This window comes from Lissotriton vulgaris, unplaced genomic scaffold, assembly GCF_964263255.1.
Source record: "Lissotriton vulgaris unplaced genomic scaffold, aLisVul1.2 SCAFFOLD_1850, whole genome shotgun sequence".
NCBI lineage: Eukaryota > Metazoa > Chordata > Amphibia > Caudata > Salamandridae > Lissotriton > Lissotriton vulgaris.
The window spans coordinates 350923-377612 of record NW_028246663.1 but is presented as its reverse complement, the minus strand read 5'-3'; the positions used below and the strand labels follow the sequence as shown (position 1 = coordinate 377612).

Genomic DNA, 26690 nt, shown 5'->3' with positions numbered 1-26690 from the left:
TAGCTTTCAACACAGTGTCGCACCACACACTCATCCAGCTACTTCACCAGATCGGAATTGCAGACCACGCACTCTGATTGATGGCATGCTTCCTCACAGGACGCACCCAGAGAGTCTGTCTCCCCCCTCTTCTTCTCGCACCCCAAGGCCACCGTCTACGGAGTACCCCAAGGCACATCTCTCTGCCTCACCCTCTTCAACTTCCACATGAACCCACTTGCAGACGTCCTCGGATCACAGAAGATCAACATCACCTACTCCGATGACATCCAACTCGTCCTCTCACTTTCAGCCAACCCCACCCAGACTAAGACCAACTTCCACAACTGCATGAAAAACTTTGCGACATGGAAGAAAGACAACTGCCTCAAGTTGAACACGGACAAGACGGAAGTTCTTATCTTTGGCAGACACACCAACATTTGGAATGACTCCTGGTGGCCACCAGAGCTAGGACCTACCCCGATGCCAAAAGACCACGCTCGCAACCTCTGCATCATACTGGTCAGCGAACTCTCCATGAGAGGCCAAGTCAACTCTGTCACATCGGCCTGTTTCAACACCATCTTCATGCTCCGAAGGATCTTCGGATGGCTCCCCACCAGCACCAGGAAAACGGTGATAAGTCCTTATCACCAGCCAATTAGACTACAGCCACACACTCTATGCCGGCACACACTCCAAATTTATGCAAAGACTCCAGACAATACAGCAGCAGCCAGACTTATCCCCAACCTGCCCAAAAGAACACACATCACCCTGCACCTCAGGAACCTCCACTGCCTCCCCATCCACAAGAGATGCCAGTTCAAGCTCCTGGCCCAAGCATATAAAGCACTCCACAACATCGGACCACTCTACATGAACCATTGCCTCACCTTCCCCAAACCCACCAGAAATCTGGGCTCTCCACTCCTCGCCCTCGCACAGACGACTAGCATGTGCCGCACCAGAGGAAAGTCGTTCTCCCACCACGCAGAGAAAACATGGGACACCCTTCCAATCCACCTATGCACCTCAACCTTGCTCAACCACTTCAGTAAGGGCCTGAAGACCCGTTTTCTTGACCTAGACATGCAGCCCAGCGCCTGGATACCCCCGGGGTGATAGGTAGCGCTTTACCAATACTACTTGATTGATTCAGTGAGCAATACTATTTATCAGGGAAAAACACGACACACACACGAAAACATGCAGACACAAAGATGTTGGCACAGTAGGTTTGCAAGTGAACTAAGCTCCTGCTCTTCTCAGCTCAGTGACTGATCACGCCCTCAACTCAAACAGTAACTCTCTGACTCTTGCTGACCCACACTTAGGTGACCACACTCTGGCTACAACTATGGCTACTGCTAGCCCATTATTCACACACATGGTCTGGTTTGATAGACTGGGGACTGAAACATGTCCAGGCTCCTTGTGGCTTGATTGAGAGTAAATACAGATGGTCATGTTGTAGGCCCCGTTGGTCAACACATTGTGTTTGTGACCTTGCATGAGATCCTAAAGACACACAATTGATAGACGGAATGCAGAACACATCAAAACATTCACCCCCAGTCAAGAGATCTGTGGTTAAATCCATCATTCTTTTGCTCACCATGCCACCCCAGTTTAGAAAGCCGGAAACCGGCCCTAGGATGCTTGTTTCAAGTCCAGGGAGGGCCTGGCCTGGCAGTTCGGGCTGTACTGTTCCCATTGGGCGCAGGGTCAAGACTGATTTGCATATGGCTGGGTCCAAACTGGAATGGCATGGTGAGGAAAAAAACGATGGATTTAGGCCCAGATCTCTGTACTGGGGTGAATGTATGTCATTGTTCTGCATTCTGTCCATCAATTGTTCTTTTTGCATCTTGCATGAGATTCTGGCATTAGTTTGGCTGGCTGCTACTCTAAGAGTCTTGGAGTGAGCAGCGATGTCCTCTTTAATGTTCATCACCCATCTGATTGTACTATGCTAGCTTCACTTTTGAGAGCTACTTCAGGGATGTTAGTGAGCTACCAGTATCTCCAGAGCTTCTTGTTGAAGACACGTAAGCTCAATGCCCAACTTGCACTATGACTCCTGAGGCCAAGGTTCTAGTTTTAGCATGGTTGACATCGTTCTGTGGTTGATATTGTGATGCAGTCTGATGATCTTTGAGAGCCTAAATAAGTCCATCTAAGTACTTTTCCTGTTTGCGGTTTTGTCCAGGGTGGGGTGAAGGCATTCAACAACCCAGGGGCATAATACAGGCCCTCGCCCAACCCACCGTTTGGGGGCGGGGGGCCCGAGCTGCAGGGGGCCCCCTCAGCACAATACTCAGGTCACTAGAGCTCCTGATTAAATCCGGAGTGGGTGCCCCTCTGTGTACCTTGCTGGGGGGCCCCTTCAACTTTCGTTACGCCACTGCAACAACCTGATAGCTAGAAAATTTTAATTAATCTCAGCCTCTGGCGATCGCCTGAAGCTGTACTTCAGTTCACCGTTTTTCATCCACAGTCTCACTCAAGACAGAGACCCATTCTCAAAATGTATAACAGATATTCGGGTCGTTACTGGAAGGGGATGTGCTGCTAGATAAAGGAGGTAATGAACATCCAAATGCCGGCAGACGCCAGTGGAGCCATTCTAGGTCTAAAAAAACCTGATGATTGGACTAACATGGAGAGGGAGTGGTAACAGATTTATTTTTCACTGTTAATAGCACATATTAATATAGTGCATTTGTGGAAACACAAGGGCCCCTCCAACCTTTAATATGTAGTTTAACAAAATCTGTGACATGATAGCAACAGGGAGACTTTCCAGACACTTATTCAAAGATAGAGGTGAATTCCTAGCGGTTTGTCTAGAATAGACCAGGAATGCAGGGGAGGTAACATGACCCCAAGATGGAGAGCCCTACATTTGAACTAGAAAAACCTCCAGGACCTTTGGTGTCATTAAAATAATTCCAAATCAAGGGTTGACCCGTTATTAGCCAAAGTTATGTGGGTTGCAGAGAGAAAAATATCCGCAGGCAATTTTTAAGTGAAGTCCTTGATAATAGAGAAGATTTCTTTGCAGCTGTTGGAACTGGCATTGTTGCGGTCTGCTAGGGACTTCTGCTTGGTGTTCTGGATTTGCTGGATATAGGTGTCTCAAGGCGGATTTGAATGTGTCCCTGCCGGTAGCTTCTTGGCTCAATCTTCACCTGCGTTCCAGTTGCTTGCTCTGGGGCTTGGTTATCTTGAGTTTTCTGTGTGCCAGCCAGCCTGAGTTTCTGTTCTTGCTGCTTGGTTTTGTTTGCGAGGTCCAGGTCCCAGCGCAGGTGGTGATCCTGTCATTGAAGTTCTTGATCTCTACAGGTAGGTTGCTTGTATGTATGGGGTGGTTTTGTGAGGGTAGAAGCACACTCCTTTTCTGCAGTGTACTTCTGGAAGCAACGGGCTGGGATTTTAGTGGCTGGTATTCTGGGGTGCAGAATGTTGATTTTGAAACTGACAAGGGCTTGGTCGGTCCGGGTGACAGGTGTTGGTATGTTGATCGTGATGTCATTGAATTAGGTAAAAATGGGAGTCGTCACTGTGTCCGGGGGCTTGGGTGACGTCCGATGCATGCTGGGTGAGAATGAGGTTTCAGAGGTTTTCCATTTGTGGTCGGTGAGGTCCTCTAAGTGAAAGTTGTGGCCCACATAGGAGGATGAAGGGGCTGGAGTCGATAATTAGTGGAACAGCAAAGTCTGTGATGTTGCCAGTGAAGTTGGCACAGGGTTCTGGGTGTAGGTGGACTAGGGTGCCGCATAGGCTGAACTTGGTGGTGATTTGCAGTTTCAAGATTAGGTGTTCCATGCAGTTGATTTCAGTGTTGGTGAAAGCAGTGCAGATGATGGTGTCCCTAAAGGTGATAGCGATTCCTCCCCCAGGCCTGTGTTGGTGGTCTTGTCTGACGATCTTATATCTGGGGGGATTGCAGTGTCGCTGTCCAGTGCTGATGCTGTGTCAGCCATGTTTCCGTGAGGAAGAGGCGAGCCAGGACAGAGTTATCCAGCAGGTCTCAAATATCTGTGGTGTGTTTGCTCTGCAAGAGGGTCCTGAGGCGCATGCATGAGAGTGAGGACTGGGATGTGGGTGGAGGCTGGTTTGAGAGAGCTTGGGATGGTGGGTATTGGAGTAATGAGTGTGGGTGCAGTTGTGGTGTAGGAGAAGCAGGTAAAGGCTCCTTCTGTTTTGTGGGATGCAGCATCAGCGCAGAGAGCGGCGGCTGAGATTGAGGGCGAAGAGAAATGCAGCAGGTATTGGTGAGTTAGGGAAAGACCCGGATTCTTGGCACTGGGTGTGGATGAGCTTGCTTTCGGCACATCCGCCTTGCATCTGCCATTAGGCATCTCTGGGGTACTGGGAACAAGAGTGTAAGAAATTGGTCTATTGGTTGAGGCAGGTGAAACACCACTCAAGCCGGAAACATAATCCTTGTCAGGATGAAGTCACAAGCAAACCCCCAATTCACCTGCACTCAACCCTCTGGTAGCTTGGCACAGAGCTGTCAGGCTTAGCTCATAGGCAATGTGTAAAGTATTTGTGCAACACTTCAAACAGTAATAAAGTGAAAATACACTACAAAAAGGATTCCACACCAGATCAGAAACATAATAAATACAACAAGAACAAAACTACAAAAATCTAATCCGTAAAATGTTTTTCTCTGCACCGCATAAAGCTATTTCCCGATTAGATTATTATTTTGTTTCTTACCAGTTTATTTCTAACTCTCGTATGAGAGGCAACCTCGGATACTTTCGGATCACAACCCATTAGTTCTTACAGTTAGCTTTAATGGGGTGGACAAGCAAATCTGGGGATGGACTTTCGAACGGAGGTTGCTATATGATCCAGATTATGTTTTGCACATGAAGGGGTGGATCAAAAAATTTGGGGATTTTAATCATGGGAGTACTAATGCGGGAATAGTCTGGGACGCTTTCAAAGCGGGGGTCAGAGGGGAAACCGCTAGCTATAGTTTACACTGCCAGAAGAAGGAGCTACAGCGGGAGGAGGCGATTAAAGATAAGCTAACTAAGTTGGAAGAGGCATTGGCTACTGCCATTAGTACGGGAGGGCCGACTGAAGAAATAATACTTCAACTAGCTATAAACAAGGCTGAGGTTGGTGAACATATTGCTGCTAAAGCGGCAGAAATTTATTTGGCAAAAAGAGAGCTTTGTCATGAATATATGGAGCGGGTGGGGCATACTCTGGCCGTAAGAGTAAGACAAAAAAAGGCGGTTGGTGAGATTACTGAAATCTATGATGTTAATAAGAGGGTTATAATAGACTCTCTAGGGATTCGCGAGATGTTTAGGCTTTTCTACCAACACTTGTACAGTAAAGAATCATTAAAGAAGCAGTTGGAAATGCGAAAGTATTTAGATAGTATATCTGTACATAAGGCTGATCCTGAGGACAGGGAGAAACTTAAGAGGGTGTTGACTCAAGAAGAAATAACAAGGGCTTTGCAAGGTTTACCATCTGGTAAGGCAGCGGGCCATGATCAGATCCCGTTAGAGTTCTAAAAAATATTCATAGATATTCTTGGCCCGGACCTGATCGAGGTTATTCTGCTGGCTGGAGCAGATGTTATAGTTTTCTAAAAAAAAAAAAGATAAGCAACCTAAGGAGCCAGGTTCATACCGCCCATAACATTACTGAGTAGTGACGTTAACATTTTTTCGAAAGCCATGGCCACAAGGCTAAACAATATTTTAAGGAAAACTATTCATCCCTGTCAACATGGGTTTATAATGGGATCACGCAGCATGTACGGCGAGTGATAACACTCTTTGATGCAACAGAGATCTGAGGAGACCCCATGGCCGATTTGTTATTAGATGCTGAGAAAGCATTTGAAAGGGTCTCCTGGGATTTTTTATGGGAATCGATGAGATAGTTTGGGTTGGGGGAGGGTTTTATTAGGTACTTTATTCGGCACCCACAGCTCGCCTAAGGTTGAATGGTGGCCATACAACAATGGAATCCTCCCAGTTTCTTGTCAGGGCATTGAATCTAAAGTTTTAGCTTACGCCGACGATGTGGCCATCATACGGCCGATCCGTCCTAGGCATTGATGGTGATGGAGTTAATAGCACAAGATTTTGACAGATTTTCAGGGAGTGCTTTAAACAGAACTAAAACTCAAGTCTTAAAGTATCAGCTAGCTAATATTGAAGATCCTTGTGTTACAGAATCAGCAGTATACTTGGGAATTAAGATCACGGCTGATTTAGAGAACTTGGTAGCCAGGAACATCAAGGCAGTAATCAGGAAGGCGAGAGCTGATTTCGATAGATTAAATAATCTTTATTTATCAGTTGTTGGTCGATGCAATTGGGTGAAGATGATGATGTTGCCAAAAATTCTTTATTCAAAAAACATTGGTTTGTTACTTTGGAAGGTATATTTATTTGGGCACATGGGAAAACTAGGAGGGCTCTCCAGTTTATGTCCTTACCACGGGAGAGAGTGGGGTTTTCAGTTCCTGATTAGGTCTCCTGGCGTTTAACAGCGCGTCAGCGCTGTGTCCGCCAGGAGATCTTTTGTCAGCGACTATCATTCCCAGGAGACAGTCCTGGGAAGCGCATCCTTCCAGGCGATTTGTAACTGGAACGCGCGCTGTGGCCAGGCGCTGTCTCCTGGGAAGCGCAAGCACCACACACGCATGCGCATACACACACACACGCGCCCATGCACGCACGCACATACATACATACAGAGACACCACCCCTGACTCATACACACACGCGCGCACACACACAAGTGCACCGAGGCCCCCCCTCCCCCTCCCCCTCCCCCGCCGTCACCGTCGCACACATACATACACACACACACACGAGCATACACACACACAAGTGCACCAATCGCGCTCCAGAACTTACCTTACCTCAGCACGCGGCGCCCAACCTCCTGCTGGCGCGGCCCCGGGGCTCTACACCGCTCACAGGAGCCCCGGGCCGCGAGACGCTACGACTCCGCCTGCCTCCTCTTCCGGTGTGAACGTGGCCCCGCCCCCGTCACAGGCGACCGTGCCTGACTTCCGGGGCGGCCGCGAGTTCAAAGCTGCGCTGCTGATGTCGTTGAAAGAATGGTTGTAGTCCAGTGAAACGGGTAGAATTGGGGAAAGAGCACCAGGCGAGGTGCCTGCTCGAACCGAGGTGGTCTCTGACACGTGCATGCTTGGTGTTCGCATGGCAGGAGGTACACCATGTGTGAGTGACTTAAAGCAACTGAAACGTACTCTCTCATGCCCCCATGGCCGCCCGCTGCGGCAAGAGGGGGCATGAAAATTAATAATTGCGGCAGGCGGGCGGGCGGGCGGCTGCGCCCCGCAAAACACCAGGCATCACCTTGACCAGCGGCAGCTGTACCGGCGACAGTCAGCACTGCCAGGCCCACCAGGATTGCAAGTGGCCGCACCGCCAGAGGCGAGGAGAGTCCAGAGATCTGCAGGAGTGTAATGTACCCTGGCAGAGAATAGCTGAGCCTCGCGTCACTGCGGCAGTTACCGGAGATTGCAGTGGCCGGCGCCGACGATCATGAACAGAACGAATCGAGGTGAGGTTGTTTACAGTCTGTCACCTATGAATTTCTTATGAACTGTGCCCCTAACTTTAACGTTGTTGCATATGAAAGACCTAACTGCTGCCTTTTTATGTGCTGCTCTGTTATGGGGCTCATCGGACAGATTCTTTGGAATTTCTGAGGGCGTCCGGATCGGATGCCACAATGACGACTCTGTACATCAAATACATCCTGTGGAGAGAGGGTATGAGGGGACAACCAGAGTGACGGTTTTGGGATTGCACCAAATATGCAGAGGATTATGGCCTGTCAAATGACCGTGAGTCAGGCAGAACACTCAGCAGCAGCAGCAGACTCACCAAAGACAGCCCTGGACTAAGGAGGCGGGTGATGCGGTGGCACCCGCCCTAACCTGCCATGCAGAGTCCACTGCAGGCTCATGGTTCCCATGCCCGCAATGCTAAACCTCCGCACCTCACTGTGTCTCTAGCCCCTTGCCATGGTAAAACAGCTGTAGATCCCAAGCTCCTCCTGCCGTGATTCTCGCCTCTCTGCATTTGAGTAAATGGAGACACCTCTGCAGGCGCAGTGTCTTGGGCCACATGGTGATTTTATAAGGCTTCCGGCAGACATACCAGAAGCAGATGTGGGAGAGCTCAGCACAGAGGTATGTTTATATGTCCCAAACCAAAGTGGCATCCTTTCATTTGACACACAAAAGTCTTGGCAGTCCTGAACAACTGAAGTGCCTGCCCTCTGTTACTGAGGACTGCAGTCACCGCAGTCTGTGTCTGGTTACTGCCTTCTGTTTTTTGGTGCTTTGTAGCAGTTTTAATATATTAATCAGACTTTCTTGTTGCTCAAATGGGTATAGCATCTTATATTTATATGTTTCCCTTGTCTTCATGGCTTGATTTTGCTCGTGTGAAAGTGTCACTCATAGTGGTTGAAATGTCACTCACATTTACACTGAAAATATGAAAATGTCACACATAGCATTCTGAAACCTTGGCAGCTATGTGCAGTGCTTTATACTTGCAGGCACTCGACACTGAGGCACAGGCAGCTTACACACTGAGACTTCACTCAGACTAATTGAAAGAGGTTTGAGTCTGAGATTATAAAGGAAAGATAAATGGCCAATAAGGTTCGTCTCCATAAGCATATTGTCTTAATTTGAAGACAGGGGCTGGCATCCTGTACCGAGGAGAAAAGAAAGTGCAATATGGGCCGACCCTATCTCTCGAGGTACATGTATGGAACAACATTTGACCGCGCGCTGTAAATGTGGTCTGAAGCATTGCAAGGATGTGGGATTATTATCCTCAACGGGACTCAGTTTATTGACCTCCGAGGGTGGAAAGCCTCGTTTGCCCCCCTGTGTACCCGCAAGTTGAGTACGTTTATGAAGGAACCTTATTAGTTCCATGAAGTATCTAGTGAGAAAAAAGGGTTTTGCTTCAGTTCCCTATCGAGATGGCTTGTGCCTGTGCAATGTGAGAGCATTGTGAGCAGCCAGGGCAAACTGAGTAAGGCAGAGTGGGATGTCTGTGAGAGTCAGTGCACGCCTGAGAACTGACAGTCGGCAAAGTCAGTGTGAACATGACTTTCAGGGACTCTGACTCAGTAGTGTTTTCCAAATGCATAAAAGGCGCCAGGAAAGAGAGGATGCCTTGGAGGTCGGTGCATGTTAAAATAAAATTCTGTGTTTTTGCGAGCTCTGTAGATGTGTCAGTGTGTGTATTGGGGGGGATGCTGGAGGTTACCGCACCAAGTTCTGGATTACTATTTCCATTCTGGTACTTCTAGAAGTTTTCTTTTATTCGTAGTAAATGCATAATTGTAGCTTCCACTCTGGAAAGAAACAAAAGTAGGTGTTACATATCACACCTGGCGACTGACAATTTTGTTGTCCGATGAGGTGGAAAAGGAACGAATGGGAGAACTCCCTCTATAAATTTCTCATTATAAAAGGCCTACCATTTTAGGCACAGTTTCCTCACCCACTCCTGACTTCCACTCAGTATTGTACTGCTGGTAGTTTTGTTTTTTGAAAGACTGCATAAGTACCAGAATGCAAATATAGATGGGCCGTGGGTGCAGAGTTGGCTTTAGCGCTGGTGGTGCCCAGTGCCGCCATCTTTTTTTTTTTTTTTTGCACCCTACCCACCTATTTACTCCTTCTCCAGGATTTGCCTTACCCCCTCCAACTTTCCCCTGATTTCTCCATAGCCTCTCTCTCACATGTATTCAATGTAATGTATTTAATTTCTTATAGCTTTACTCATTCCAATGTGCATATTATGCGGATACAATAACGTATGTAAATGTGTAAATCAATGTATAGGAAATGTTGTATAAGACAATGAGGTGTAGTCACGCCTTCCATACTTGAAGGCATTATATGTGACAAATTCTTAATCTGGAGGAAAAACAAACTCGGGATGTAAAGCATTCTGACACCCTACACTGGGATAAGTAACCCTATAAAAGAAATTAAATACATGTGAGAGAGGGGTTATGGAGAGATAAGGGGCAACTTTGGAGGGTGGTTGTGAGGCAATCTGTGGAGAAGGAGGATATGCCAACAAAGATGGCCGCCCTGGGCATCACCAGCGCTAAAGCCGGACCTGAATATGGCTAATAGCAGAAAACCAAGGATTTTAAAGCCCTTTGATGCCCGCAATGAAAAGCTCTTGTCTGTTCTATTAATTAATACCGCGGATCTTGCCCCGTACCGCCCTCTGACCTCAAGCAGGGATTTCGTCCCTTGCCACTTTACAAAAATGTCAGAAATACAAATACAACTGGATATCATTTATTTACCTTATTGGCTGGGTAACCTGGCTCATAGTTGACTCTTCATTATTCTAGTTTTAGAGAGGTTACTGCCAGTGCCTTTGAAGATATATTTCTACATGACCAACAGGATGTAACAATACATCTAAGTCCCGTAAATACAACACAAATTACAATAGAAATGCTATAGGTGTCACATTTGCAAAAGTTAAAAAATATTGGCATTGTCATACACAATGTCAATAACTCAAACTTTAATGCTCCGAGATCTATTGCACTGCAAATGCTTGTTTTTGTACTCGTGCGTGGTGAGGTGCCCTCGGGGGAGGAGGAGGCCGTTGTTTTGGGTTTGCGGACAGTCGCAGAATCGAAAGCAGACTTTCTGTGAGTGTTTTTTTCATTTATTTTTTAAATCGATTGTTATGACTATGCTTTTGTCCCTGCCTGTTCAGCTTCATTACAATAGCGATTGCGAAAGCTATCAATTTCAGTGCTACTTTTTCTTGCAGCATTTACCATCTTTATACAACAATTCAGAGTTTGATAACAAATTAATGTAACACATTGTAATATACAATGCCAATAGCTCAAACTTTAAAGCTGGGAGACCTATTGCATTGTAAATGCTTGTTTTCGAAGCTACTATTGGGCTGCCGCTTTTCAATATATGGGTATATTGTTTGGTACATCTTCCGGGGATCTGTAAGGGGAAATAGAGCTCCCTGATGTTTATAAATTGCTATTGGGGGAGCATGCAGAGACTTGTTTTTGGAAATTTACAGAGCCCAGCTACTATAAAATGACAAAATGTAAGACTCTTGTTGCCGCCTTTAAGATCAAGGTGGCCTAAAAAGAAATATTGGTTTGGGGAGACTTAATCACTACACCCAGCTGTACAAAATCCCCACCCTTCCGGAAATCTTTTCAGATGAGGTTATGGCAGTCTAGGGAATGAAGGGAGTTCGGATTGCTGGGGACCTAATATTGAATGAAGGGTTTCGTCAGTTTGGGGGATATTCAGTTGGTTTTTGGGCTGGAAAGAGGCAACTTTTTTAAATACTTGCAGTTGCGTAGTTTTTTGGGTAAAAAGGTGGGGGGGTTTAGTAGAAATAAAATTATAGATACTATTAGGGGCAGTACTAAGGGTACTATTAGGCTACTGTATGTAGAACTGATAGCATTAAAGCAGGATGATCTAGTTAAGCACGAGAATAAATGGGTGGAAGTGTGGGGGCTGCACCAGAGAGGCTCGCTGAGTCTCTAGAATTAGCTCAGATGGTCTTGTGCTCTGCCGGGCTTTAAGCGCAACATTTCAAAACTGTCTTTTCGTTATATTATACCGCGGCGAGAATAGCGCAGTGGGGCGGGCTATCGGGGATTACCTGTCTGTGTTGTGGTGCGACGTCAGCAGACCTCGTGCACATGTTTGCATCCTGCTCACGACTACAGAGTCTGTAAGAATCTATTACGGGATTTTTAGAGTTGTCACTGGGGTTAAAATATACATTAACCCCGGCTATGGTTTTGCTCGGAGTAAGCAATACTGAACAGAATGATATGCCTTATCAATTTCTTTTTATGTTTGTGGCCATACTACGGATGAGTATCAATACTGCCTGGCTTGACCCTTTACCCCCACCTTTCATCAATGGCTTTCGCGTTTACTCTCAATTTATACAATGGAAAAAGCTATCTGTGTGAGGAAGGGGAAAACATTGAAATTGTTGGGGTGGGGCATTTGGGCCCCCCATGCAAGATGGAAGGATCCATTGGAATTGTAATAATCCAGGTTTATAAGCTAGGCTGGATGGGTTGATGTATCCACGGTGGTATTTACGGTGGCTGTAGCTCAAATGTTCTTTTTGTGAACCCAGATTAAGGTTTTCGTTCGATTTATGGGTTTCTTTCTGCTTCAAATGTCTTCTTTCTCGCTGCTCCATAATTACTTTAGGTAACATTTTGTATGCTTTGTCCTAAACCTCATTTTTTAAAATTTGTTTGTGAATTTGGGCTTATCTATGGGGAAAAATGCAATTTTAAAGTTTGTAGCAAAAATAGCACCAAAGACCACAAAGTGCCAACTGTGGATTTTTGGTCGAGCTGGGCCGGGATAAAGTTACAAACTCAACCAGTCCGCAATACAGCGCGGCCGACTACAGGGAGCCATTTAGGCCTGCTGAACAAGAGAACCTCAAATCCAGGATGTGTAGTGTTGGAGGATGATGCGTTGCGCAGCCAAGGTGATACGTCGGTTGCAAGGAGCTGGGAGGCTGCGATGCAAGGTCCTACATTGAGGATCCCGTCGACACGGGTTGCGATGCGAAGTCTGGAGTCGAGGATGAGCCATGCTGCCAAGGTGATTTGTCGATTTTGAGATATTGTAGGGCTGCAAGGCAAGATCTTGTAGATGGGGGCTTGTGATGCAGAGTTTGCCGGCAAGGATTCATCACAGGAGAGATGAGTTAGTTCCAATGACCTGCGAGGATGTGAAGCGGATGTGATGAGGATCTTGGCTCTGGGAAAAGTCCATGCTGCAGAGGCGATTAATCAGTTCTGCTGGATTCACCAATGGACTGTCAGCACACTTTCAGGCCCACTACCAAGGGTCCAGGACTGGGGTGGCACCACTTGCCAGGGTAGGACTCACAGGTGCAGAGTGCGGTGCAAGCCAGAAGAGACGTATCCATTGATATTACCCAGGTAGTACCCAGGGATAGGTATGCAGGTCTAATCCTTCTCACTCGGGCAGAGGGACAGCAAGTGAGTACAGCAGGGTAGACAGTCCTTCAGAGCAGCAGTCCAGCAGAGTGGCAGTCCATGCAGCAGCACAGTAGACCCTCTTTCTGGCAGAGTCTTCCACAGAAAGACTCTAAAATGTACTGAAGAGTTGGTGTCTGAGGTCCAATATTTATACCAGGTGCCTCCTTTGAAGTGGGAGAAGCTTCTTGAGGTTTCCCTTTGAAGTGCACAGGATTCCTCTCTACCCTGCCCGGGCTCCATACTAACGGGAAGGGGATCAGACTACTGTGGGGCATGCAGTTGCAGCCCTTTGTGTGGAGGCAGGAAACATCCTATTCAAGTGTAAATAGGGCTGTGCCTAGCTACCTGAATGAATGAATGAATTGTGTCTTATACCGCGCTAACTTAGCCCAATGGGCGTCAAGGCGCCTACATCAAATAAAGGAACTAGCCAGGTCAGACAGCAGTATCTCATTGGTAGGCTCTGATGAAGTACCAGGTTTTAAGGGCCTTTTTAAACGGGTCGATGGAGGGTAAGGTTTTGATCTCCACCGGAAGGGAGTTCCAAAGCTGAGGAGCGGCAACAGAAAAAGCTCTCGCTCCCCATCTGGTCAACCTAGCGCGGGGCACTACCAATTGGTGTAGCCTGGCCGATCGTAGGCATCTTGTGGGTACATAGCGGTTGAGCAGGGTACCAAGTGCGTCCGCAGGGCCAGCCGCAAGTGCTCTATGTGTGAGACATAGGAGCTTAAAGGAGATTCTAAACTGGACGGGGAGCCAGTGAAGATTTCTCCTAGCAGTGGTGGCAGATGATGCTATGGGAAGGGCCAGGACGAAGCGCACTGCGGAGTTCTGTACAGTTTGCAGTCGATGGATAAGGCCCTTGTTGGACTCCACATAAAGAGAGTTACAATAATCAAGCCTGGAGCCAACAAGAGCAATCGCAATCTGTTTGTGCGCCTGGAAGGAGAGATAGTGGAGAATTCTTTTTAAGATCTTGATGACACCCCAGCAAGTGGCCACGGTCCTATTCACTTGGAGCGTCATGGAAAGTGAAGTGTCAATGATGACGCCGAGATTTCTGGCCGATTGGGAGGGAGTGGGGCAGGTGCCGAGAGATGAAGGCCACCACTCGCTCGACCACACGTGTTGGTCTTTACCGAAGACCAAGACCTCTGTCTTGTCGCCATTCAGCTTTAGGGAGTTAAGGATCATCCACTCCGCCACACGCTGCATGCATGACCTAAAGCTGAATGCGGATGTACTTACAGAGTGGGCCAGCGACACCATGATCTGGGTGTCGTCGGCGTAAGACACCACCGCCATCCCCTGCGATCTTACTAGTCTAGCAAGGGGGGCCACGTAGATGTTGAATACAGTCGGGCTCAGGGCCGACCCCTGTGGCACCCCACATTGCAATGACTTGGCAGGGGAGAGGAAATCTCCGAGCATGACTCTGTTCTCTGTCATGGAGAAAGGAGTTAAGAAGACTCAGGGCCGGTCCAGTAACCCCTGCCTCCCTGAGCCGAGATGTTAAAATGGCGGGAGACAGAGTATCGAACGCAGCCGTGAGGTCTAATAGGACCAGCACTGTGGTTTGGCCAAGGTCAACTTTGCGGCGAATGTTATCCAACACAACAGCGAGAGCGGATTCGGTGCTATGTTTTCTGAATCCGTGCTGCGAGCTATCAAGATACTCACTAGACTCAAGAAAGGTGGAAAGATGTGTATTAAGGTGCGCTTCTAACATCTTTGCCGGGGCTGGAAGTAAAGAGATCGGCCTAAAATTCTTAAGGAGGCCCGGGTTCAGGGACGGTTTTTTAAGGAGAGGCTTCACTATAGCCTTCTTCCACACCGGCGGAAAAGAACCCTGGACAATAGCCCCGTTCATGATTTCAAGCAGAGGCGGAAGGATGCTGTTTCTGCACTCCTTTAACTTTTTTAGCGGTACAGGATCCATTGGGGAGGAGGATTTGGTCCTGTCTAGCAGGAGATGAAGTCCTTCCAGTGAGAGTGCTGGAAATTGGGTGAAGGATTCGGAGGGGCCTTCAACCAAAGTATCAAGATTGGCTATAGTGAGAGGAACATCATCGTCCAGGGAGTGGCGTTGAGCTTCTAAGGAAGTGTGGATATCCGCGATTTTACTATAAAAGAAATCCGAGATGTTATTGCAAAGATCTTGTGAGCTCACCACTGGATCTGGAAGTTGGAGAGAGCACAGCGAATCAGCAATTTTGAAGAGTTCTCTAGATGAAGTTAGAGAACTTGTAAGATTGGAGAAATACTCCTGCTTTTCCATGATCACTCTCTGTTTGTATTCCCGCAAAGCGGACTTGTGTTCCTCCCGGTCCTTCATATCCCAAGATTTCTTCCAGCTTCTCTCCTTACTCCTACAGCTCTGCCTCAGAAGTCTCAGATGTTCAGAGAACCAGAGAGCAGTGGGCTTCTGCCTCGCCACATAGCGGAGAGAGGCGGGGGCAAGCTTCTCAACTGCAGTAGTAATGGAGTCCGCGAGTTCTTGAGCTGCCTCACTCGCCTCCCTTGAGGAGGAGGGCTCTGTGGCCCAAACGTAAGGGGCAAGAGCTTCGTCGGTGATGTTTCTATAATTTCTCCTGAGAGCATATGTGGTGGCGGCCTGGTTAGCCGTGGCCGAGGCAGGGAGAGCAAGTTCTAGCGGCACTGCAAGATGGTCTGACCAGACCAGCGGCAAAGGGGGGGCCAGTAGATAATCTTGAGTCACTGGAAAATACCCCGTCCAGAATATGGCCAGCCTTGTGTGTTGGGCTGTTCACCATCTGAACGAGGTCACAGGCTTCAAGTGACTCAGTTAGTGTAGAGGTGTCCTTTGAACCAACTTCATCAAGGTGGAAATTGAAATCGCCCAAAATAGAGAGACGAGATTTTCCAAAATAGGGTTCAAGGATTCTAAGTAGATCTACACAAAAACTAGCTCTAGGACCAGGCGGTCTGTATATAAGTATCCCGGTGAATGAGACAGATGGGGCACACAGAATGCAGAAGTATAATGCTTCAAAACGGTCTTGGGGCATCGATAGGGGTTTGATGGTGCAAGAAAGGGAGGATTTATAGAGGATGGCAAGTCCTCCACATCTACGGAGCAATCTGTCCTGCCTGTGGAGAGAATAGCCATCAGGAATGGCCAGAAGTAAGTCATGACCGGAGGAGTCCGAGGCCCAGGTTTCCGTCACAAAGACCCAGTCTGGCTGTCTCTCTTCCACGAACTCGTGAAGGCAACATTATTTCTAATGAGCGAGCGCGCATTTATTAGGAAACCCGTTCTAGGAGGGATGGTAAGACGTTTTCCAAGGCGCAAATGGGGTCTTATAGGAACGGGAGCGGGGAAGCGAAGGGGAGCTCTGCATGTAAGACAAAAATGGGAATGTAATATCCCCTCTGGAGTGAAGCAATAATAGCAAGAATGCGCTGACGGTTTAAGAGCCAACAGCTCAGAAATAGAATCTTGCCTAAGTACCTAAAAAGATGGAGGAGGAGTGTAAGCCGTCCCATCCTGTCAGTTACAGCCACTCATGTGACCCAGAGCAAAGCTGCAGGCACTAAATGGTTAAGGCAGAAAAGTGCCAACTTTCTAAAGGTGGCATTTTCAAACTTGCATTTTAAAGATGGCCGACAGAACCGAGAGCAGGGATCAATATCTTTGTAAAATCCCCAATGTGCCCTGGCCATTCACCCTCCAAACTAGCGAAACTTGCTAAAGCGAAACTTTACCAAAGAAGGCTACAGGATCATCAATGGCGAGGGTGCAGCCGATCCTACTGCCATTGGGGGTGAGCCCAGATTCTGGAAGACTGACCCCATTGTTGTGAAGACTGGTCTGCTCTCGGCAAACTCCTGGAGGCGTGCTGCTCACTGCTACCCCCTCACCTATCTGTGCTGCTGCTGGCTGCTGACCACTGATGCCAGAAGGGGGGCTACTGTTTGACCCAAATGTTGTGAAGTTGGGTCTGCTCTTGGCTAACTCATGGAGGTTCACTGCTACCTCCTTGCCTATCTGCACTGCTGCTGGCTGCCTATGCCGGAGTGGGGAATAAAGATCCCAGACGTCTCCCTCGCCACTGGTGAAGCCGCGATCTCCAGAGACTAGCGAGTCTTAGTTAGCTGGGAGCACACTCTTAAGATGGCGTCCCCACATGTTGTAACTGACTCATGACTGCATTCATGCAAAAAAAGTAAAGTAGGACTCAACCTCCTTTAGACCACTCCAGGGGGAGGCCATCTTGAAATGATCAAATCTGTTGAATTTTCTCCTAAGCCTGATCAAACGTACACCTACCTACAAGCAGAGTTCCAGACATGAAGATTTCCGTTGGCCCCTAGTCATGTCTCTCCAATTGCATCCACAATCTACCTCAAACACTAAAAGAACAAATAATAAAAGAATATGGAACCTTTCCAGCCCAGTTCTCTTCTGACAGGACAATCGAACTTTAAACTATGCCAAAATTCACTGCACTGGAGTTCTGCCTAGTGACCAAATCACAATCTGAAACAGTAAATGGAAATTGCACAGCTATAGGTTTGTCCAACTTTTTGGATAAGTTCAGTACCAGTTCAATAAGATAGGGTGCTCTTGCAGGAAGCGTGTCCGTCTTAGACGCTGTCAAATACAATAGAAGTAGTGCATACATGCATATGAATGCATCCCTGTATGAGGCACTCCGCTGGGTTCATCGAAGATAGACTCCGAAACAATGTTCATTAAGTTTTGCAAAGTTTATGTTTAATTATTAGTATCATCTGATATTTTCAGCATATCATATGAACGACGTTATCATCATTGCATCATTATTCATCATATATGCATTTAAAAAAAAAATGTTTCCATAACTCCAATGCATTTCGGGCTTATCAGCCCTTTCTCAAGGAGTTCTAAAAAAAGGAGATATAGCAGTCAATGCAAATTACGATTCTCTGACAAGCAGACAGTACGTATCATGCAGTGAAGTGTCTAAAATCATGCAGCCGCGTGAGGTCACCGGTGTGAAGAAAAAAGTAAAAATTGCTCGGTAACAGGGGGAATCGAAAGTACGGTGGAGAGGAAAAAAACCACAAGTCACCGGGAGTGCTCGGTGTATGATTAAAGTCCAAACAGGGTCCAAAGTGCTCTAAGTGGTTGAAGAGAATGAAAGGGTGCTCGGGGTATCTGAACTACTTACAGCTGCAGTATTGTGGTGAATAGTATCGACGAAGCTGTAAGAATGAACAACATTACGTAAGGTCCAGTTCACGATGGGGAACCTGTCCCATCAAACTATAGGGTAGTACTAAACGACTTACTAGGAAGATAGATCGGTGTTTCGTCTGATGCTGCGGGTCCGTCAGGTGCTGCACTGGGCGTCCTTCGGGACCGTGGTGATGCGTCCGTATTAAACCTTAGTGATTAGTTGCACCAGTCACGCATGGTTAGTAACAATAGGTGACGGACGGCCATCTTAAGTGGGTTTTAAAGGTGAAGAAGTGTATAGAAGTGTATAGGTAGTGTGTGCCCGTGTGGGTGTGTACTAAATAAAGTTTTGTGAAAAAAAACCAAAGTTAGTGTGCCAGCGGTATCAATACAAATAATAAATTGACAACCAATGTGAATACAACTAATACTATGGTGAGCAGGCCACAGCAAAGTTACAGTATCAGAAAGCCACGTAACGTGGTTGAAAACGAGATGGAGTGGTAACATAAAAGGCCATAGGTTATAGGTAAAAACTGAATTCAGTTCTATCATTGAGCCCGAAGGGCTTCATTGATTGTAAACGATAGATCCATGTCATTTCTCGTTGGAGTAAAAATTTGTGACTTCTCTGCCCTGTTTTTCGGATGATTTCAAGTACCATGAATTTTAATTGTGCAACTGTATATTTTTGCTCATTAAAGTGAACAGCAACAATGGATTTTTCATTTCTGGTTCTTATGTTAGATTTGTGTTTGTTTATACGCACTTTAATTTTCCTCTCAGTTTTCTTCACATTCCACCACCCCTTTCAACAACCAACACCACAGGCCGAAAAGAGCGAGCCGCAAAATGTCCTTGAGAGAAGCAATTAATCTAACTAAAACATCCGACCTTAGGACAGCCCAAACCTCCCCCACCTCTAACATACAGGTGATCACCGGAATTGGCAGAGACATCAACCCACCTAGGATTATAAGACCGCGATTGCAGTGCACAACAATTCCTCCGGCTCCCTCTCCCAAAATAGCACTCCCAGCTGCAAGGTAAACTGCATGCTAGTAAACTGTCCATCAGCAAACAAACACGCAACAGAGTTAGCTGATGCCATTGACATTGCGTTCATCACCGAAACCTGGCTCAATAAATAATCCTATCCGATCCATCACCTCCTATTCCCTCTAAGTTTCTCCATCATTAAAAAAGACAGATTAGACCATCGTGGTGGTGGCATTGTTATCCTACATCAGAATAGCATCAAAATGGCTGAAACTAGGACCTTCTCCTATTCAACATTCGAATACCTCAGCACCAACCTAACACGATAAGACAACAACAACCAAATGACATCTCATCTACTACCCACCATGAAACACGCCCATGTTTGGGGAACAACTGTTGGACCTAATAACGCACCGCTCTCTCTAACTCCGATAGCATTATTCTAGGTGACTTCATTCTCCACTGGAATAATGAAACTGACACATCAATACAGTCATTAAATGAACTCCTACTCAGCAAAGATCTTACCCAACACTGTAAGGGACAAACTGACAACAAAGGCTCTACCTTAGATGCTATCATAGTCAAAAACGAAACAATAAGCATCAACAACATTACCAAAGAAAATCCCCCTGCTCCAGAACTACAGTGTGACAACCTGGCCTAATTCTTCAAAGCCACCTTCATCCGGAGCGCCCTGGACAAAGCAAAAAAACTTTCCAAAGAACTCAACATCCTCTGACGACAAACCTACCAAAGAAAATCCCCCTTCTCCAGAACTACAGTAGGTGATTTAACGGAAGCAAGCTGAGGTAAAAATAAATAACCAATATAGTAGCTGCATTTTCCACCTTCTGATGAGAGAAAAAATATTTAGGTAAACCAAGCAAGACTGCATTAACGTAATCCAAATGTGATCAGATAGCTTCTTGGATCACCAATCTTCTATCTTCAACTGTCGGCCAAAGTAGAATTTTCAATAAGCTCTCTAAAAAGGAGTGACATAACAGCAATGTGGTTAACATGCAGACAGAAGATCAGTGTTGATAGTAACACCAACATTTTTTTAATAGTACCTGCGGCATGGGATAAATAAACAGTGGCTACCAAATGGAGGTCCATATATAAGGATGACTCCCATTACTAACACCTCCTTTGTATCTGCATTTAGCCTCAAAAGGTTTTTGGTATAAACATAAAACTGCAGCAAGACATTCCTGAAGTTTAAGAGGAAAGCCTGAATTACAAGTAATTCTTTGTATCGGGAAATGAGAATCAAAAACATAGTTCAAAAATAAAAGATAAGCCAAAAGCAACTAACCGGTATAAACATTAAAGAACTCCACAAAGTATACAACAATTTATAATAAGTCGGTGCCCGGTGTGTTTACGTTTAAAAACAAAAAGTCCTCCGTAGCAAGAGTCTCTCTAGTGTTAAACAGTGTCTAGTGCCCTCCTGTGCTGATTTTCAAGGAGTTTGCAAAAGGGTTGTTATTGAGAGTTCACAGTGTAAACCCCATCCCTGTTGAATTTGTCAAATAATTCACAATATAAACCCACTGTGTTGGTCAGAAAGCTCACAGTTTAATAGCTGGCATTCAGGATAATGAGGCAGAGCAGTCCAAAGCTGACTTGATTTAGAGAGGTGTGGTGTACTAGAAACTCAGAACTGAGCAAAGCACTAATAAAACAAAAATAAATCTGTGTCAGTCCAGTATAGTATTCCAGCTATCCTGGACACAGAACTCCAGGTAAGCTTACTACTTGTCTTTTTTGGGGTGTCAACTGTACATGTTTATTTTACCAATGAGTAAAAGAAACTGGTCTTTTATTTCATTCTCTTGGCATGAAGAGAGATATGTAAGAAATGGATTAATAATATGTTGCCAACTGAAATAGAATGGATAAGAGCTGTCAAAAGTATCATAAGTTTGGAAAGAATTGTGGAAAAGAAAAGGAATAGATTTTGGATTCCTGCTTTAAAGTAGCTAGAAAGAGAAGTCTAGGGAAGGGTTTGGTCCAATGATTATGCCTTCTTTTTATGGTCTTCAAACTCTGCCGTAGGATCTGTGCTTCGGCTGGTTTCGGCCTGGGCAGAGAAAATATGGGAGAACTATAGAAGACAGTAAGATCGTTGGTGTAAGGAAATAGCTCTGGAAGGTGCCTCAGAGGGGTTTCAGAGTTTGATTCCAAGGTAAATGAGGACGAAAGAAATAAAATTGAAATAGTAAATCTGTGTCCAATTAAAGGCTTTTCTGTAAAACGGAAAAGTACGTTATCTCACACAACTACATATACTCAGAATGACAAATATTTACAAGATTTCAGGTGGAATTGCAAATGAGGTACCCTATAGAAAGATCATAGGCGGGGGTGGTGTCAACTATCCATGTAAATGTGGTCTGCTTCCTTTATCTGTGAGGGTACTGTGTGACAATTTACACACTGTCAAGTTCTAGTCTTTAACACCAGCAATTCTCATATATGCGCCTTTTGAAAAACAAGTCTTTTCACAATCTAAAAGGTTAAGCTACAGTCTTTGCCACAATGTAACATAAGAGGCCTAGTGCCTTTGTCGCCACTTTTAATAATCAGTTTAACAATCCTGTTGACTTTAGCATGAAAACAAATACTTAGGGCCACATGGTGTATGCCTGTCGAGACCCATCAGCATTTAAGGAAGTGTCAAAGTATGCATTGGCACAGACCAAATTTCTCTCTATAGAGATGACCAGCATTTTCTATTGCAGCCCAAGTAAAGGGACATATGTATTGAACCTCTTCCTGTTTCTTTTGTCATAGAGTGTAAAATAAATATCACCTATTGTACTTGTCAAATATCTCAAAATGTAACGTCCCTTACTATGATATTTATCACAATCTAAGCTGCTTCCTTATTGTATGTGTTACAGTTCACCACGTAAAACCACTTTCTGTTGCATTTGTAAGAGTTCCCAATGTAATATTCATTCATATTAAATTTGTTTTGGGGTGTATGTCTTCTTAGGGCAATGGCCTTGGCAGAAACTGAACAAACAATAGGTACTGAAGCACACAACAAAAGTCTGTATAGTTAAGACCAATTAAAGCAAGTAAACTGAGGTAAATTCATTTGTATGGTCCATAGTGTTCTTCTTTTCTCATGGATGGTTTTATTCCTCTAAATTTCCAATATCTTGATGTTAGAAATGGGGATCTCTAGTTGGCAGAGGTAGGTACCTTTGTCCAAATAGGGACCCGTGCTTCTAGTCAGGGTAAGGGGATACACTTCTAAAATAACCCCTGCTCCTTGGTAGCTTAGCACGAGGCAGTGTGTAAAGTATTTGAGAACATATGCAGTAATACAATGAAAACACTACAAATGGACTCGACACCAGTTAAAAAAAATAAGTAATCTTTATCTAAACCAAAACAAGATCACACAACAAAAATCCACAATACAGTAATAAAAATATGACTTTCAGATGGTAGAAATAGTTCAGTTCAAAGTAAATTGCAGATGCAACACTTTGAATACGCCACGCAAACAAGCAAAATGGGCCCCAGGTAAGGTGATGCGCCGGTTCCTTACACTCGGGGAAGGCGATGTGTCTGCTCTGGGGGAGGCGATGCGTTCGTTCCTTACTGTTGCACAGGGAAAGTGATGTGTCAGTTCCTTATTGGAGAGGAGGGGATGCGTCGATTTCTTTCTGCGTGGGGGTGGATGCGTCGGTTTCTTACTGTGTCCCCCAATTATGCGACAGACTTGGCGCGACGATCCGGGACGTTGTGTGGATTTTTGCAGCTGCACAGCAGGGCTTGCATCTGAATCAGTACGGTGATCTCGGACTTCGGATATTTTTGCACTCGAAGCGCCGTGTGGCGATTTCTTGAGCCGTGGCAGGTGCTGCGATGGTTTCTTCGACTGGTACGGACGTGTCAGGCTTCTCGGAGTTGTGTTGATTTTTCCAGCTCCCAGTCGAAACAATCTCTAGAAGTCCAAAACCACACCAGGCACCTCTTTGCATGTCCGAACTCCCAGCAAGGAAGTTCAGGGGAGCTGGTGGTGAAGTCGTTGTGTCCTTCACACTTCAGAACAGGAGGCAAGCTCAGTTTCAAGCCCTTGGAGATCTTCTTCAAGCAGGGGGCACAGCAAACGGCAAAGTCCTTTTCGCCTTTGCTTGTTAACAAGTTGCCACTGCAGGCCAACACCAGACAGCAAACAGCACTGGGCAGTATTCCTCCTCTGCTTTTACTGCTCTTCTCCTTGGTACAGGTTTCTCTTGATTTCCAGAAGTGATCTAAAGTTCTGGGGTCTGGGCCTCAATATTTATACTGCAAAATCCTTTGTTCTCTGGTGGCAGAGAGACCCTGTGCTTGGTCAAAACCGGTTCTGTCCTCTAAGGTGCGGCTTCCTCGCAGGAGGTGGAGACAGCATTGTGAAAGGCAGACCAGGCCCATTCAGGTGAAAGGAAATCTCATCCCCCTACTCTAAATGGAACCCGAGTTTATTCAGCCCAGCCCTGACTCATCAGACTCTCTGTAGCCACTGCTTCTCCCCAGCCCCTGTCATCCAAAGCCAGACATGCAATACACAAACCTAGCAGATGCACGCTGGATGGCTATGCATGAAAATACCTACTTTCTAAAAGTTGTATTTTCAAGCACAAAATGAAAAAATCACCCTCACTAAAAGATGAATCTTAACATTCCGAGTTCAGGCATACTAAACTTAATTTTCCTTCTTTGTTCCCATGGGTAGATATGTTTATAAGATGTTATAAGCAAACTCCCTGTTCTATCTTATGGGAACAGGTAACCTTCTAATATGAAAAATGAAATTGGGAGTAATTCACTATCCGGACCATGCCATACACACCAGGGCATGTCCTACCTTTCACATACACTGCACCCTGCCCACAGGGGTACCTCGGGCCTACCTTAGGGGTGACTAACATGTAAGAAAAGGGAAGGTTAGGGCAAATGGGTACACTTGCCAAGTCGACATGGCAGTACTAGCCTGAATATAGGCTCTGCAATGGCAGGCCAGAGTTACATTTACAGGCATTTACAGGCTGCTTATGTGGGTGGCACAATTAGTGCTGCAGCCCACTAGCCGCATTTGATGTACAGGCCCTGTGCGCACACAGTGCACTGTACTACGGACTGACTAGTAAATCAAATCAGCCAATCATGGAAACACCAATCCATAACAACAATTTACAAAGAGAGCACCTGCCCTTTGGCACTGAAAAGCACTGGCAAAGTGCCCAAAGCATATAGACCAGCAAAGCAAAGTCCAACACACAGCAAAAACACAGGAAGCAAAGGCAAAAAATGCAGAGGAGACCCACGCCAATGGTGCCAGGTCTAACACTTAGAATGTAAAAAAAGCAGAAGCAGCTGACACGTGTTTCGTCCGTTGAACTTTTTCAGGGCTGCAGAAAATGTGCACATATCAATATACAGAATAAATCGCAAAAGGTAATGATATTGGAGGGCCAGCCCATGTGTGAGTGGGTAAAGAAGTTGGAACTGAAGTATGTCGAAAAAGTAACAAAATGATAATTAAGAATAGAATCCATGTGAAATATAGGTAAAATTGTGAATGGTACATGCAGAGCCAAGATGTTGGGTAAAATATACCCCTGTCTCCCATGCTGGGTTAGGAGACATCACACAGGAGAATCAAGAACACAAGACTGGAGCACCAGCTGCTGCCTGACCCAAGATCAGTGGACCCTTTGAGGAGAAGGAGATCGCCTGGATGGAGCGAGGATCAGTGGGGATAATGTGGGATGGATTTGGGAAAGCGGAGTTTGAGATTCCAAGGTCGATAAAATGAGTACCATTGGGTTGGTTAACAATAAACATCTGTTATTTCAGAGCCAGAGACCCATCACTTGGATGAACGTGTCCTTCGCAAATACACATTATCTTCTGTCACAGGCTTTAACTCTGTGTATTGGTTTAATAGATGCTTTTCACAATAAGGAATTCAAGCATATTGTCTTTATCATTACTTTTTTGAATAAACCCATCAGACCTAAGACATCTGACAGAACTTTTTCCAAGGAACCTATCCGTTATCATCATTGACTTTTCACCATAACCAACTCAAGCCTACTCTACTGAGCAAACTATTTGTAATAAAAGTGCTTTTTCCAATGGAAGCACACAACACCTGCCAATGATCCTATAAGGAGTAAGATCACCATGAGGACATGGCCAAATCCTGCCTCTCATGAGAGCTTCTTAAAGCCCTTTTTCTGTTGATCACATAAGGTCTGGGCACAGCTGTGCTGTCAGGCTAGACCTAAAAAGTCAATGCAACCCACCAACCTTGAGATAGTGCTAATCGTGCAGACCATACAGTTCAAGTGAACACGTTTTATAATTGAATCTATTCTCTTTGTTCATGGTATTGACTTTTTTGCCTGATGTTTTCCAAAACGTTTTTTCAAGATCGTGCGTAAAGATTACCATAGTTATCCTTGAGGCAGTGTAGGTGCACGGAATTGAAATTGCATTGTTTTCAGTGTTTACATTCAAATGTCTTTATTTGTCTCAGAAAACGTCCATGAAAGATCCACAAATATAAACATCACAATATTCATATATAAAAATACAGGTCGGTTTAAGGGCGACGGAAAAGAAGTTTCTTCTGATACACTTACAGACTTCTCCAGCCCTCAACTCCACAAAATGATCATGGCCATCCTATTGCGCCTAAGCCATCCATCGACTTTCTGCATCTTACTTCTGTTTTAAAAATGCATAAACACTATAACGGACATCATGACCATTTAAAAAAAAAAAAAATAATAACATTTTTTTATAAATTGACACCAAACATAAAGCGCATTATAGGCTGGTCCGATAATCCAAGGGTAAAACCAGTAGCTGGTGATCCCAAGGAGCCACCAGTACCTGGGAAATTCAGAATCTGCACCACTGTGCTGACCCCAATCAATATAATAAAGATCTCTCCCTTTGAGATAGCAGATTTGCAAAATAGGATGCTGGCTCTTCAGATACATACAAACTAAGGTACTCCCTGATAGTGCATTTACTGGGCTCAATTTGTAGCACTTTTGGCAGTGTCTAATTAGGCATGTGTTGACCCTCGAAATCTGGTTAAACCGTTACCAGTTAATTTTTGCGCATTACTTTCTTGACGTTCAGTATGTATTGCATGTATATGCTGCATATCTGAATGCTCAAAAATATTTCGTTCCAGCGGATATCTGAATATCTGTTTCCTTTTTGCTTGTCTGAAATTCCTATATTTGTCTTCCGTTTTTTGGTATAATCTCCTGCAATGCCACATTGGCCCATCGCTACCATCATTAATGAACTGGAAATAGAAGAGCATACTCATTTGAAGATGTTGAGGCAACAGTCTCATATTCCCACCTGTATACGTGTAGCA

At 45.5% G+C, this 26690-nt stretch overlaps 1 protein-coding gene across 1 annotated transcript in view; it reads left to right on the top strand.

The window, feature by feature from the left end:
• Nucleotides 1-26690, top strand: part of WASHC1 (WASH complex subunit 1) — a 472355-nt gene that overhangs the window by 124356 nt on the left and 321309 nt on the right. The window lies entirely within an intron of this gene.